This window comes from Tamandua tetradactyla, chromosome 11 (assembly GCF_023851605.1).
Source record: "Tamandua tetradactyla isolate mTamTet1 chromosome 11, mTamTet1.pri, whole genome shotgun sequence".
NCBI lineage: Eukaryota > Metazoa > Chordata > Mammalia > Pilosa > Myrmecophagidae > Tamandua > Tamandua tetradactyla.
Window position 1 is genome coordinate 31,390,320 of NC_135337.1, and position 15,416 is coordinate 31,405,735.

The 15,416-nt window shown below is 37.8% G+C and overlaps 1 protein-coding gene across 2 annotated transcripts in view; it reads left to right on the forward strand.

Annotated features, from left to right (window-relative positions):
- The first annotated feature begins 750 nt into the window (after positions 1-750).
- Positions 751-15,416, forward strand: part of EVI5 (ecotropic viral integration site 5) — a 307,393-nt gene continuing 292,727 nt past the window's right edge. The window contains exon 1 of one of the 2 annotated variants that reach the window (XM_077120262.1): positions 751-865. The gene's annotated coding sequence lies outside the window, so the exon portion shown is untranslated. Of the gene's footprint in view, positions 866-1,057; positions 1,082-15,416 lie in introns of those variants that run through there. The other variant, XM_077120264.1, reaches the window with a different exon arrangement.

Below are 15,416 nucleotides of genomic sequence, written 5' to 3' on the forward strand. Positions count from 1 at the left end.
TCCCAAATTAAGCACTTTCCTTCTAAGAATTTCTTCGTTGATGTTGGGTGGTTGCCGTCAGGACCTCACACGTTTGCGCCCAGGCTCCGTCCCCTGCCGGACTCTGCGCAAGCCCTGTGTGTCCAGACGTCTGACGGCAGAGTGCTTTGCAAACACAGTGCCATTTACACTCTGATTGTTGTTTTTGAGAATGACCTAGGCCGCCTCTTCGGAGGGCCCGGGGCGGCCTATAACAGCTTGCTCGTCCGCACCCCTCGCCCGCTGCCCCCCAGGCAGCAGCGTGAGCCCTGCGGCTGGGTGAGGCCCGCAGCCCTAAGCTCAGGGGTCAGATCTGGCTCCCGAGGGGGTGTGCCTTCCGCAGTTTAAATGGAATGGGCGGTTCAAGTGACTGGGGAAGTCAAGTAATTTGCAGGGCTGAGGGCTGGTGCTTTGAAAGAGATGCAGAAGAGAGAGAGGGATTTCCCCGCCCTCGCTCCACTCCCGTCCAATCCCTTCGGCTTCTTCTTTGCTCGGCGGGCCCGCCCGGCCTCTAACCTGCTCGAACCCATTCTGCGGTAGAGGCGGCCTGGTCTCTTTAAGGCTCTGTCGCGCCTGCGCTTTCGGCTTTCCTGACGCGGCCAGGCCGGACCCTGTAGGAGTCGACCGACGGGCGGGCGAGGGGCCGGCGGTGGTTGAGACAGCGGCGGCGCCCAGAGCGGTGGGTGCGGGTCGGGAGTAACCCTGAGCACCGGAGTGAGCGCGGCGCGGCGCGAGAGCGGCCCTCGGATCCCGCAGCGGGGCCGGGGCGCTGGGACGCGGCGGTGGCGCGGCTGCCGTCTGGATGGGAAGTTGATGTTTACGCCAGAGTCCACCCAACGTCTCCAAGGTGAGGGGCGCCGCGCCAGGCCGGGCGGGCCGCGAGCCCGGGCCCCGCGGGGGCGCACGGCGTGCCGGGACGCAGCGGGCTCGGGCCGCTGACAAACTTGCGGCAAGAGCGAGGCGGGCGCGGCGGTCCCGCCGGGCCTAAGTTCCCGGTGCTAGCTTTCTCTCCCGCGCCGGACTGGGACTCTCATCCCGCGGGCTCTGGAAAAGAAACTAGCGGGTTGGTCTTCCTGCACAGTCCCAGGGAGGTGGAGGAAGCGGTGCAGTTTCGGGGGCGCTTCTCCGAAAATCCTGTAGAGAATACTGACCTTTCATCTCCGCCCTCGAAGCCAGAAGTCGGTTCTCTCTGGGTGACCCGAATGGGTGAGACCTCCTTCGCCCCTTGCTTGCAAAGTTGGCGTCTCTGTTTAGTCTCCTGCGATTCTGCGCGTGGCAGTTCACGCTGCAGGTGGTAGGCAAGCCAGGTGAGCCAGGTGACTCCCAAAGATGCATGGGTATAAAAGAGCTTTTATACCCATCACTGAATCACCTTATGACTAGCGGGGCAAGCCTCAAATTAACCGCAAGATTTCCGGTAGGTTGAATTGTAGCGTTCGTTTTTGCTTTAGAGTTGCTGTGATTTCTTTGTGTTTCTTTCTTTCTTTTTTTTTTTTCGGGGGTGGGGGGCGTCTTAGACCATCTGAGCTGGCATCCTTTCCCCAAAGAGTTAACCAAAACTTTTGGAATGGTTCTCTCACTTTCTTCCTATCTATCGCTGTCAGAGATGATTTCTAAAAGCAGCATTTTCTTGCAAAATAATCTCTTTGGGTTACAGTGTAGAAGAATAAACTCCTTTCTTTCCAGTAAGAAAGAATTCCAGTGCTTTATCGTCTCTTGGTAGTTTTTGCCTTGCTTCTTGGCTCATGTGTTAGTGGCTTTCTTGATTTTTAATTTTTATTAGGAAAAATGTCATCAGTTTTACCAGAAGTTCTTTTTCTGTTCTAAAGTGCCGGCCTTAAAATTATTTCTGAGACCTTTGTGTGAAAGAAATCTAAGAAGACTTAATGAAGTATAATATACAGAAAAAGTGTGTGCACAGTAAGTGTGTGTAAGTAATACATTTTTACTAAGTGAACCACCACTGCATAGATCAGGAAATAGAATATTAAGTTGGAATATATATAACTGGGAATGGAATTGCAGGTTTGCAAGGTATGTGAATGATCGAATTTTAGTGTTAGATGATAATGAACATGTTTCCAAAGGAGTTGTATTCACGTTGCCCCACATCCTTGCTGATTCTGAAATATTGCTATTCTGGTAGTGGTGTAGTAATACCCTGTGAGGTTTTATTTTGTATTTTCATGATGATTGAGTTTCTTTCATTAGCTGTTTAAATGTCCTCTTTTGTGAAGTGTCTGTTAGGTCTTTTTTCCCAGTTTTCATTGGCATTTTAAAAGTTGATTTGTAATTTATTCTGGATGAGTCCACAGGTATGTATAATTTCCATTCTGTATTTTTCCTTTAGATCTTTTATGGTGGGTAGAAATTCTTAATTTAAATGAAATATACATTATCAATCTTTTATGGTTACAGCTTTTTTTATCTTGTTTAAAAAAATCTATGCCTAGCTTAAGAATATGAAGCATAAGAATTTCTTATGCTGCATTAAAGAAGCTTCATTGCTTTTCCCTTCACATTTAAGATATACAATTTACAATAAATTACAGATGGACTGTAGGGATAAAGATTGACTTTTAACCATGTCAGTATCTATTTGACCCAGCACCAGATATTCAAAATACCATTCTTGCCCCTTTACACTGCTGTGTGGCACTTTTTCATAAATCAGGTGATTGTATAACTTTGGATCTAATTCTGGACCCTCTATTCTATTTCATTAGCCTATTTGTTATATTTGCACCAATATCATTGCACTGATTAATGTAGCATTATAATAATCCTTGTTATGTGATGGTAAACACTCTGTAGATTTGTTCCTTAAGATTGTCGTGGCTGTTCTTGGCTCTTAGGATTTCCCTATAAATTTGGAGTCAGCTTGTCAATTTCCACAAATTGGAATTGCATTGAATCTATAGACGAGAACTGATATGAACATGTTAGGCCTATTCATTTATGTAAGTCATTTAAAATGTCTCAGTAATATCCTATACAGTTTTCTGCATAGGAGTCTTGTACATCTTTTTTTAGATTGTTAGATTTATGCCTTGGTATTTGGAGTTTTTAGTGTTGTAAATAACTTTTTAAAATTTATTTTTAATTTAATGTTTTTAAAGATATCTTTATTGATAGATCTTCACATACATACATACATACATGGTGTATATAATCAGTGGCTCACAGTGTTATCACATAATTATATATTCATCACCATAATCATATGTAGATCATAGCATCACTCCAGAAAAATAAATAAAAAGAAAAAAGGAAAAACTCATATATCCCATACCATTTACCCTTCCTTCTCATTGACCACTATTATTTCCATCTACCTAATTTATCTTACCCCTTATTCCCTCTATTATTTATTTATTACCCATATTTTTTTATTCATCTGTCCATACCCTGGTTAAAAGTAGCATCAGACACAAGATTTTCACAATAACAGTTACGTTGTAAAAGCTACATAGTTATAATAGTTGTCTTCAAGAATCAAGGCTACTGGAACACAGCTCAACACTTTAAGGTACTTCCCTCCAGCCACTCCAATACATCATAAACTATAAAAGGATATCTATATAATGCATAAGAATAACCTCTAGGATAACCTCTCTACTCTGTTTGAAATCTCTCCGCCGTTGAAACTTTATTTTGTCTCATTTCTCTCTTCCCCTTTTAGTCAAGAATGCTTTCTCAATCCCTTCATGCTGGGACCTGGCTCATCCCGGGAGTTCTGTCCCATGTTGCCAGGGAGAGTTACACCCCTGGAAATCATGTTCCACATAGTGGGGAGGGCATTGAATTCACCTGCTGAGTTGCCAAGAGAGACCACATCTGAACAGCCAAAGAGGTTCTCTGGAGGTGACTCTTAGGCCTAATTTTAAGTAGGCTTAACCTATCCATTGCAGAAATAAGTTTCATAGGGGCACACCCCAAATTGAGGGCTCAGCCTATTGATTTGGTTGTCCCCACTTGAGCACTTGTCCACTGCTTGAGAGAATATCAGAAATTCTCCAGATGGGAAAGTTGAATATTTCCTCCTTTCTCCCTAGTCCCCTAAGGGGACTTTGCAAATACTTCTTTATTCACTGTCCAAATTACTCTGGGATATATCGGGGCATCACACTAACCTGGACAAGCCAACAAAATCTCATGCTGTATTCAAGATTCCCTGTGCTTATGGTGTTCAACCAAACTGACCATACAAGTTGAATTAGGTAATGTACTACCCAAAATGTAAATTTTGCACCAAATAAACATCTCTCCCTTTGGTCTCACAGAGTAGTTGAAGTTTTAAAATACAGACTATGTCATTCTTTACCTTCTATTGTGCTCTACCTTGGTCCTATCCAGATCAGCTTCATTCAAATCTCTAGTTGAAGTCTGATCCCTTTTTCAACTTGTTAAACGGTTCCTGTGTATGGGTATAGTGCTGACTTTCATAGCTTCAGAGCTCCAACTCTGAGTCTCAGGTATCATGTTAATACCCAAAGTTTCTGGGAACGACCAGGTTATATACAAACAGCTCAGTATCACAAAATTTAGAAATAAGTAACACCTTCTGAATATATGTGACAGCTGTAAGAGCTTAAATCGAGGACTTTTACCATAGATCCCAACCTGATAACCCATGCTCTCGACTTTAGTTCACTAAGTTTTTATATTATAGTTAGTCCATATGAGTGAAGCATGATAATATTTGTCTTTTTGTTTCTGATATTTTGTTCAACATACAGTCCTTAAGGTTCATCCCCCTAGTTGCATGCCTCACAACTTCATTCCTTCTTGAGGCTGCTCAGGAGTCTGTTGTATGTATATGCCTCAGTATTGTTGTAAATATTTTAAAATATTTGTGTCTAGTACATAGAAATATAACTTTTTTTTTTCTTTTGGCTCTGGGACTGTTTTAAAGCAAATCCCAGATATCATTTCATCAATAAATTTTAAGTCATTCTAATTCGTTCAGGATCTTGACCCAAATGTGCTAGTTTTCCAACTACATTTCTCATGGTATTTATCCATGTATTTTGTGCATGGTATTACCAGTGTCTGGCACCAAAAATTTATAGAGTGTTTCGTATATTACAGATCTCTGTGTTAAACTTCAGGGGTATAGATTGATGAAGATTTGCCCCGGCCCTTAAGAAACTTAGAGTTGAAAGGGGATAGTAGAAATTCAAGAGAAGATCATTGTTCTCTACTCGGGCAAGTGCTCTGATTGTCTGGCAGGGCACAAAAGTGTCGTCTAAATCTAGCTAGATGAGTGGTAAAATAAAGATTTTTTTTATTCTGAGAATTAGGGAAAGGAAATGGGCTGTGGGTGGGACTGCTGTTCACTTATTTACTTCTGCTTAATCTCTTGACTTTCAGCCTTGAATCTCACTCCACCCTACTCTTCTTGAGTCTGGAGTCTCTCTTGGTCAGTGTCTTCAAATCCTAAATTGATGAAAGAATGGGGATGGTGGTGGGGAGGGGAACCTGGAGAACCTAACTGTACCCTATACAGACTTTAAATCACTTCCCTTCTCTTTAGCCCCATATGTCTTCCCTACCAACTGTATACCTAGGGACCTCCAAATCCTCAGCCTTTCTGGGGTTCTGTGAGAGACAAATGGGCTTGCTTCTTGACCAGCTGTTCCCTTGTGCAGGCTCAAAGGTTGCAGTTTCCTCCTCTGTTCATTCATTTATTCCTCCATCTCTTGTCTTATGGTTGCCTTTATCTTCTCTTATCAGTTTGAGGATGTTGATGATAGTTTCTTTTAAGCTTTCTTTTCCTTACATAGTTCCCTCCAAGTTAGCTTTTTTGTATTTACTTTAGTTCTCTCAGCAGTAGAGGTCCTCCTTCTACTGGTAATCTTTAGCTGTCTGCTCATGATTTAAAGAGTTGCTGATTAAAAGCTGATTGGAAGGTGCATGGGTGGTTCAGTAGTAGAATGTTCGCCTACCATGAGGGAGACTGGAATTCCAGTCATGGCCCATGCGCCCCAAAAAGGAAGAAAATAAATGAAAGCTGATTGGAGGCCTTGAGTAATAGGTGGAGCTCATTGACTTCAAGTTCGACTCTGGAATCTAAGGCAGTGGATTGTAACCTTGGCTGAATCTAAGGCAGTGGATTGTAACCTTGGCTGAATATTAGAATCACCTGAGGAGCTTAAAAATGTTGCTCTCTAGACCAGATATCTCAGAATCTCTAGGGGTAGGACCCACTAACAGTACAATAAAAAAAATTTATGTCTGATTACATATAGTAAAAGGCACAGATCTTGGATATATAGTATGATGAGTTTTGACAGGTATGTACTTATATAACCAATACACGATATAGAGCATTACAAAACCCTAGATAATTTCTTCTATCTTCCCTACTCCCTGCCCAGAGGAGACCACTGTTCTGATTTCCATCTGCATAGATTAGCATCAGTATATTTTGAGGCTGTCCAGCTGATTCCATTGTGTGGCCAAGGTTGAGAAATAGTCTTGGACTGTTAGAGGCCATCTCCAGTGTCTGTGTCTTTTCTGGTCATACTTCCCAGAGAGTATCTTCCAGTTCTCTGCTTGGATGGCAGAGGTCTGGTTGCCAGTCATCTGGGAGCTCACTGGAAGAGGGCTGAATACTGAGCATTTAGTATATAGGTCACATAATTTGCCACTTTTGTTAGAATACCTATTTCTTTCACTGTGTCTGCTTTTACTCTTTTGCAAGAATACATCTCCAGCCATTGCAGTGAGGGTGGAGAAGCCATTCAGCAGCTTGGGGGAGGAGTGGGCTCTAGGTTTCTAACTGTTCAAACAACTTTCACTGATCCTTATTTTAGTGCCCCTCCCCCTTTTGTTCTGGCAGTGCCTGAATCTTTTGTGGATGCTGCAGTGTCACTTGGGTTCCTTCTTAGTTGTCAACACTGCTGGTTTAGGATTTGGCCATCTTTATTTTACCACTCATCCATCTTATTTTCTGCTTCCATGATTTTGTTGCTGTTGTCTCTTCTTTTATTCTCCCTGTCCTTATGGTTTGTGCCTTAAAGACAGAATAAAGCAGTAACAATAAAAGTTCTTATCCTTGTTTTAGTAGAATTTGGGAGAGAGCAAAGTGTGTTCTATCTGCCATCTTAGCCTGGAACTCTATCCTCTGTTTTTTCCATTATACGGAAATGTGTGGCCATCTGTTTTCCAGTGTTGTCTCATTGTGGGGTTATACCTTTAAATTTTTTTTTTCTGTTACTTAAATAGAGTGTCAGGAGGGAGAGGAACTAAATATCGAATCAATCTGTTATTTCTTTAAACGTCCCAAAATTCTTTTTAGAAATACTCATTGCCCCAGAATCTTAAAATCTCAGATTGAAAATGATTTTAAAGATAGTCCAGCCCAATGAGCTATTCTATACTTTTTAGAAGGTAATTGTCCAGTCTCAAATGTGGGAAACTCATGGTAAAGAGGGGATAAGTAATTGGAGTGACTGGAGAAGTGAGGTTTTAATTAAACTGGTTCTGAGGCTGGGCTGTGGACCTCTGCAAGGGGTCTGGAAATCCACATGTGCATTAACCATTGTTTATTGCATGAATAAATAATTATATTTTGCATATTAGTAATGTATAATAAAGGTTATTAAAAAGAAGTCATGGTGATTTTGTTATTTCAGTCAATAAAACTTAAATCCAACTACTATCTTTGGGAAGAGGAAGGACTCAGAATTTTAAATTTTAACAAATGCGTCTATACCAGAAAAAGTTGGGCACTATTGTTAAAGATAAAGTTGTGGGGATCTTAGTTTATAGTTAACAAAAAAACTTTTAATTTATTAATTAAACTTATATCCACTGAAACCTCGATGTTAAATAACCTCTAGTTTTGTATTTTCTGCTACTATATATTTTTATTTTCCTCAGTGCTCTTATTAAATCAGTAGATTTTCAAATCCTGTTCTTTGGGGCAGTGTTTGTACCATAATGTTCGTGATGAAATGAGAATAATGAGAGCAATATAATTTGTTTCTCTTAGGCTGAATCTATACAGTTTAGAACAGTCATTTTAATTTATGTCTGTCCTACTTTTATGAATTCGAATACCCTTTTTATGAAGTTTGTGATGCTACATGGTGTGTGGGTTTTTTAGTTTGTGTATTGTGATGCTTTTTTTTTTGGCAAAATAAAAAACTCAACCCTGTAATGCTCTTAAAATTTTTAAGAAGTTTTGTAAAACATAGATGACTACTTATCACTGTATAATATACCCTCTGGTCTTTTCCCACCTCCGCAATTATTTCACTTTTGTGTTTGCATATAAAATTCAAGATAGTAGCCAAAGATGACTTTGACAGTGAACACTGTGTATTTCGTGGTGTGATAGACTTTCCTCATTGGGGACATTTACGTTAATTAGTTTGGCTTTATAGAGAGAGCATGTTAACTATGGTTCCATATGTTTCCTCAGAAAGGGTCATCCCATTCTCATTATTACAGCTTGCTTGGTGTTTTCATTTGTTCCTGTTTCCAGCTGTTTATTACTATTTGAATTGTAGGGGAGAGCTTTTCCTGCCTGTGCTGTTTGCAGTTTCTTCTTTTAAGTTGCCAAAGACAATATGGGCCTAATGCTTGTTAATTGTCCTTTGTACTCACCCAGCCCTCACAATTGAACTGTGAAATGTGTTCCCCAAAGGTGGTTAAATTGGCTGATTTTTGAGTCTTCCTTGTTGGTTTTGCCATTCACTATCTTTTTTTTTCTTTTTTCATTCACTGTCTTTTGAGTTCACTTTTAGGATTCTTCCTTGAAGAACTGCTAGCTAGGACCTCTGTTCTTGGAAGAGACTTTGAAAGATAAGAACAGAACTAGCTTTATTATAGATTATTGCTTTTTGTTTGTTTATAGAAAAGTCTAAGCAATGATGTAGAAGTGAGGATGAAGATTTTAATTTTGAGTTGGTGCGCAAATGATTGTTCTCTTTTTTGGCTTGGTAAGAAATTTTGCTATGTCAAAAATGTATCCAGCATTTTTATAAATTATGCTAGTAAGTTTGTTAGAACAGTGTTAACAATTACTGGATTAAATTGTGACTTTAACAAACAATTATATAATATGATATGAATTAAATACATAAGAAAGATCAAAAATACCTTTAGAAGACTGGACCATAATTTGTTGGTGAGAAGATAGACCTTAAAGTAAATTGAGAATGAATTTTAGGGAACAAGTCCATGGAAGTGTAATGCCATTGAATATTTATTTGAAATACTTTGTGATAGATGAATATGAAATTAAAGACTCAGTTTGACTGCCTTTTTGAAGATATGGAGAAGCTTCTTTGCTGCCAGGTAAGCACGCTTATAAAGGTGTCAAGTATGATACATTTACATTTAACATACAAGATCAGAAAAATGAGTCAGTATCTGATCTGGAAATTTAATAAAATTATAAACATTGTTGATAAGTCATCAAGAATGACCAAAGATTACACAAATTTAGTATATCCTATGCATCAAGCATTTTAAAGTAATGGTAATCTATTTTACAGACAGAAACCTTTGCTCTCACAAAATTTACAAACCAGGGGAAGACACAGTTGTTATATTATTGTTTATGAGTGAGGTGATAATTTTTAAAAGATGGCTAATTTGGTGATAGTTTAGTTTTTTAAAAATAAATCTTGAGGCTTTTTATAACTAGTAAGGAAAAATACTGAGTGAAGTACAAGTTTAAAATCTTAATATTTGCTTTAAATTGTTTCAAGGTAAAATTTAAATATAGTAAATTGCACACCTCACACTACACAGTTCAATGCATTTTGATAAATGTGAACATCTGTGTAATTCTGCTGTCCCCAGTATAGACTGTCATTATCCCTTTATCCACTCCCCATAGTTCTGAAACTTTGACTATTAAAAATAAAGCTGCTATGAACATTTGACTACAAGACTTTTTGTGGGCATACATTTTCATTTCTCTGGGATAAATAACTAGTAGTGGAATTACTGCGTCATAGGTAGATGTACTTTTTTTTTTAACATGGGCAGGCACCGGGAAAGTAGATGTACTTTAGAAGACATTGCCAACAATTTCTAAAGTGTTTATACCATTTTAAATTCCAGCCAGCAGTCTGAGAGATCTAGTTGAGTGACAAATCAAAATTGAGTTTCAAAGAGATTATTCTGGTGCAGTCAGGCAAAAGACTCAAAGTAGGGAAACACACTGGAGGCTCGTGAAGTAATACAGTTGAAAAATAATGTAATTCTGCCCCAAGGAATTGATAGGGTTAAAAAGATTATGGGTTGTAGAACTAAAAGGAATGGAATCTTTAAACTTGGTATGTGTGCTGAGGATAATAGGGGTCAGGTGACCCTTATGTGTCTGGCATAGGCTGCTGGATATTGTCTGTCAGTCATTAATAAAACAGAGTAGAGGAATAGGTTTGGAGGGAAGAGGTGGTGAAGAATTCCATTTTGTTTGTAAGTGGGCATGGAGGTAAAAGGAAGGGATAATTCTGGGAGTGTGTGCCCTGAGGAGAGAGCCCAGAATACAATTAGAACTTTGGGGGACCATTGACATTAAAATGACCATTGACATTAAAGAGATTAACTGATAAAGAGGACTACCCAAAGAAACAGAGAAGGAGTAGCTACTGCAGAAAGAAAACCTGGAAAGTGATCTAATGGAAGCTAAGACAATAGAATTTTGAAGAAGTAGCGAGAGCTTGAATGTTAATTTGAGTATAAGTAAGTACATTTTCTTTGGAGATCGGATTTTTTTATATCTGTTAAAACTTAAAATGTCGTTATCACTGGACCCAGCAGTTGCACTTCATGGACTGAATCCTGCAGAAACACACAAATCTAGACAGATGTGCTTAGAAGTATTAATGGCATCTAGTATATAATGATAAAAAATTAGAAGCAACCCAGGTATCCATCAATAGAGGATTGGTTAAGTAAAATATGGTACATTTACATAATAGAATACTATATAGCTTGAATGTAGTAGCTTTATATATGCTGTGTATTTTCTGTTGCTCCTGTCACAAATTAGCACAAACTTAGTGCCTCAAAACAGCACACATTTCTCTTTTGGTTCTGGAGGCCAGAGAGAGGTCTGAAATGTTTCATTCGTCTAGATCAGGTCTAGGTGTCAGAAGTGCTAGTTCCTTCTTGCCTTTTCCAGGTCCTAGAGTTTCATTCCTTATATTCTTATAGAGTATTCTTTGGCCCCTTCTTTTATCTTCAAAGCCAGTAGTGTAACATCTTCAAGTCTTTTTATATCTTCACATCACCTTTTCTCTTATACAAACACTTGTGATATTATCAGGCCCAACCCAGATAGTTGAAACTAACCTCTCCTCAGGATCCTTAACTGAACCACATCCATAAAGTCCCTTTTGCTTGTAAGGTAACATATTCACAGGTTCTAGGGATTAGAACTAGAAAATCTTTGTGGGGGTAGGGTGGGGGGTCATTAATAAGCCTACCACATATACTAACAAAGACAAAAGATCAAGATTAAGGTATATTAGGTAAAATTATTCTCCTAGAAATATGTATAATATCTAATTTTTGTAAAATAAAAAACACTTATATACCCATGTCATCACATTTACATGTGTGTATATGTATATGTATATCTGTGTGTGTATGTAAAAGAAATCTTAATGAATTCTGAAGAATGAACATCATACTGCCGACAGTGGCCACCTTTGAGAGTGGAACTGTAGGGTACATTGACTCTCCCTTTTTTTCTTTCCAATGATATTTGAATTTTTTTTTTTTGGCATGAGCAGGCTCCAGGAATTGAACCCAGGTCTCTGGCATGGCAGGTGAGAACTCTGCCACAGAGCCACTGTTGCACCGCCCAGATATTTGAATTTTTAATTAAACCGTTTACTGGATTGAGCGAAAACGAGGCTCTTGGAGAGTGAGTTTGGTAATCATGGTTTCAGTGAAATGATAGGGCGGAAGCCAGATTGCAGTGAAAAAGTCAGGGGTGAGGAGGGGAAGAGTGGAAAGCTAAGCTTCTTTCCAGTTGCATAGCCATGGGGGAGGGGACGCTGTTGCAGAGGGTATACTTGGTGAGGTGGCAGAGCAGCCTGTTTAAAAGTCATCTTTAGGGTGGGCCACAGTGACTCAGCAGGTAGAGTTCTCCCCTGCCATGCCCGAGATCTGGGTTTGATTCCCGGTGCTTGCCCATGGGGGTAAAAAAAGTCATGTTTAAAAAGTTGAAAGCTGAAACTGGGAAGAAGCTTCTGAGTTCCAGGAGAGAAGGTATGGCTTAGAGAACACGAGGCCTCAGGTCTTCTGACCTTGGACTGAAAACCCACTTGCTTGAGGCAGGTGAGAACTAGAGAGTTGTGGGATGTGTAGTAGTAAAGTTTAAATTGTTCTTGTTTTCTTTTATATTATTAGATTTTTTTTTAAACTGTGATCATCCTTAATACTTCTTTGGTCTCTTCTGAAGTAAGTTATTACATTACTATAGAAATTCAGTCTTGCTAATGTGCTCTCATTGTGTGGACTTGCCCCAGAAACGTCTGATTGTTTCTATAGTGTATGTAGTAGATGAGATTCTGGATTAGTTTTCTATTTTAGTGAAAGTGTAACTTTGAGGGAATTTTTTTTTCCTGTTATCAAAGCTATCATTATATTAAAAAATCTATTTATGTAAGTTTGTGTCAATTTTCTTTTGATTCTAGAATTTTACGGTAGGTAAGAGATATCATTCATTCTGACTTTCTAACTTTCCTTCAAGTTCCTGATGAGGAAACTAAGGTTTAAAGAATTTAAATAACTTGTCAAGGCCATACATCTTGCAACTAGAATCTTGTTGCAATACTAAGGACCTTTAAAGATTTTTTATATGTATGTTTATATCCAGTTTTTATTAAGATACATCTCCCCTCATAATTTCATCACTCTTCTTTTTCTTTATCAGTAGCAGTGTAATTAAAAGTAATTAAAATAATTGGCATTAAAATTGGATTTTTAGGCCTTTGCCATAATTTGGCCACTATTTACCCATTTGGAGATTTATATTGAAGATATTTATTTTTAGGATTTTTTTTTATTAATAAAAAAATTAACTAACACAACATTTAGAAATCATTCCATTCTACATATGCAATCCATTTTTAAGATTTTTAAAAACATAATTCATTTTTTTTAAATGCAATTTTATATGCAAACCATCCAAAGTATACCATCACTGGCTCAAGATGTCATCACATACTTCTGCATACATCTCTGTGATCAATTTTAGAACATTTTCATTATTCCAGAAAAGAAATAAAAGAAAACTTAAATCCTCCCATATCCTTATCTCCACCTCCTCACCCCCTGCCCCATTATTGACCCATAGTATTTGTGTGGTACATTTGTTACTGTGGATGAAAGGATATTAAAATATTACTGTTAGTTATAGTCCATTGTTTGCAATAGGTGTATATTTTTCCATATACCCCTCTATTATTAACTCCTTATAATAGTGTCATTCTGATTCGTGAAATAACTTTTTTATATTTACATTTGGGCAGCTAATCACAGACATCGTCTACCACAAGATTCACTGTGTTATACACTTCCATGTTTTAACGTCCAACTTTCCTTCTGGTGACATACATTACTCTAAACTTCCCCTTTTCACCACATTCACAGACCATTCAGCACTGTTAATTATTCTCACAATAACACGCTATCGTCATCTCTATCCATTTCCAAACATTTAAGTTCAACCTAGTTAAACATTCTGCACATATTAAGCATTTGCTTCCTATTCTTTATCCTCGTTCTATATCCTGGTAAACTCTATTCTATATTTTATATGAGTTTACATAGTATAATTAGTTCATATCAGTGAGATCATCATGTATTATTTGTCTTTTTATGTCTGACTTATTTCACCTAACTTAATTCCTCAAGAAAATGTAATTCATTTTTATTTAAGTTTTTACTTTGAAGTAATTTCAAACTTACAGAAAAGTTGCAAAAATAATACAGAGACTTTGGATGGACTGTATATGTGTGAAGATATCAATAAAAATAAAAGAAAACCAGACAGACAAATAAAAAAAAAATAATGCAGAGAACTCCAGTATACCCACCATCCAGATACCTAGATTTACTAGCTTTTAATATTTTTCTACCTTGGTTAAGTCTATCAGTTATCTTCTAAACATTTGAGAGTAGGTGGCAAATATCATGCTACTCTAGCACTCAATACTTCCTTGTATATTTCCTAAGAACAAGGATGTTCACTTATGAATCCAGTATTTAATGTTTGCTATGGAGTGACAGTGCTTAGCACACTTCTTAACATGTTGCTTGATATATTGTGTATACTAAAATAAAAATATGTATATTATATATTTTAAGAGAAAGTTGTTCTGAATTTGTATTTTTTTTAAAGACTAAACAAACACGGAAAACCATTTGTGTGGCTATGCTTTTTTTCTTCTTTTAAATCACTGTTCATGACAATGTAAGATCCTTGCTTTCTCTGATCTGAGACTAGATTGAGGTCAGGAAACAGGTTTAGCTTTTCACCCATAAGCTTGAACACCTTAGCTATATGAATTTCAGGTGCAGTTCAGATGGTCAAATTTTAGTTATCCAGTGTTTTTATTCAGTGTGTTTTAGATGGCAGTCTCTCCTACCAGTTTTAATACAAAAGTATTTGTAGGAAAATTACACCAGTAATTTCACAATAAAATGAAATATTTCATATGCAAATACTGGAAAATCTGAGGGATATTTTTCTTCCTTTATGAGAGAAAACAACCTTAGGTTCTGCTGGAAATACAGTAAAATACTGTGCTGCAAAGAATTTGGTAATGTAAGAATTGACAGCTGGAAAAAGAGGTAAAGTAGCATTACATAGTAGAAAGAGCAAGGGGTTTGCTTTGTGTCCTTAACACTAAATTTTTCTGGGTCTGTTTCTTTTTTAGAATAATGTGTAATTTGACATTTGCTGTGCAAATTTGGTCAAAAGAAGTGGACATAAGAGACAAAGAAATACCTAGAATAATCCCTGGCATATATTTTGGTGCTCGTTATGATTTTGTAATTGTGATATTATTAAAAGGAGACTAAAAATATTTGAGCCAGATGGCATATAACTAGTATCAGCAATACTCATTGTTTCTTTGAGTTGGGAAAATGTGTGGGTTTATGAGTACTCTTGTACATAGCTTGAGTTTCAGAGCTGTGGCATTCCAGTAGAACTAGGATATTTAGTTAGAGAGCAGCGCATGTGGTACCTTTCAGTGGCATTCTTTAACAGTGAATTTAAGTACAGATTTGCAACTATTAAACCATAAACCTCTATTATTGTAGCATTAAATAAAAATATTGAATATAAGCAATTACAATAAAATTGACATTCTATATTTAAAGATTCTTTTAAAAAAAGTCTTGTAACTGTGTTA